We start from the raw sequence: 370 nt of genomic DNA, 5'->3' as shown, positions 1-370 counted from the left end.
CGCCAGAACGACCCACCTGGCCGCCTTCCCTAATTATCCATCCACCCGGACTCCACGCGGGAGCAGCAGAGAAAAACACCTGGATCCGAAATCTTTTAAGGATGGCCGTCTGCCAGGGTCGGCGCGCGACCTAGGTTTACGCATGCGCAGTAGGCAGAGCTACCAACGTGCGCGGGAAGCTGGGCCGCGTCCGCTTATGATTGGCTGCCGTGGCGGACTCCCACCCACCGAAACGCAGCGGTGGGTGCTGATTGGGTGTCTCAGCAAAGGCCGGACGCCGCACGGGAGGGAGGGAAGGGAGGCGGGAAACAGCTTAGGGGGTGCGGGGTCGCTCAGTTTCTTCTGGCAGGCGGTGGAGAGGTTCCGAAAT

The 370-nt window shown here is 63.0% G+C and overlaps 1 protein-coding gene across 1 annotated transcript in view; it reads left to right on the top strand.

Annotated features, from left to right (window-relative positions):
• The first annotated feature begins 322 nt into the window (after positions 1-322).
• MSH2 (mutS homolog 2) overlaps positions 323-370 on the top strand; it is a 72,482-nt gene continuing 72,434 nt past the window's right edge. The window contains exon 1 of the mRNA XM_008700442.2: positions 323-370. This exon is cut by the window's right edge and continues 210 nt beyond it. The gene's annotated coding sequence lies outside the window, so the exon portion shown is untranslated.

Source organism: Ursus maritimus, unplaced genomic scaffold (assembly GCF_017311325.1).
Source record: "Ursus maritimus isolate PB19 unplaced genomic scaffold, ASM1731132v1 scaffold_6, whole genome shotgun sequence".
Lineage (NCBI taxonomy): Eukaryota > Metazoa > Chordata > Mammalia > Carnivora > Ursidae > Ursus > Ursus maritimus.
The sequence above is the reverse complement of the archived record's forward strand: the minus strand, read 5'-3'. Positions and strand labels throughout refer to the sequence as shown.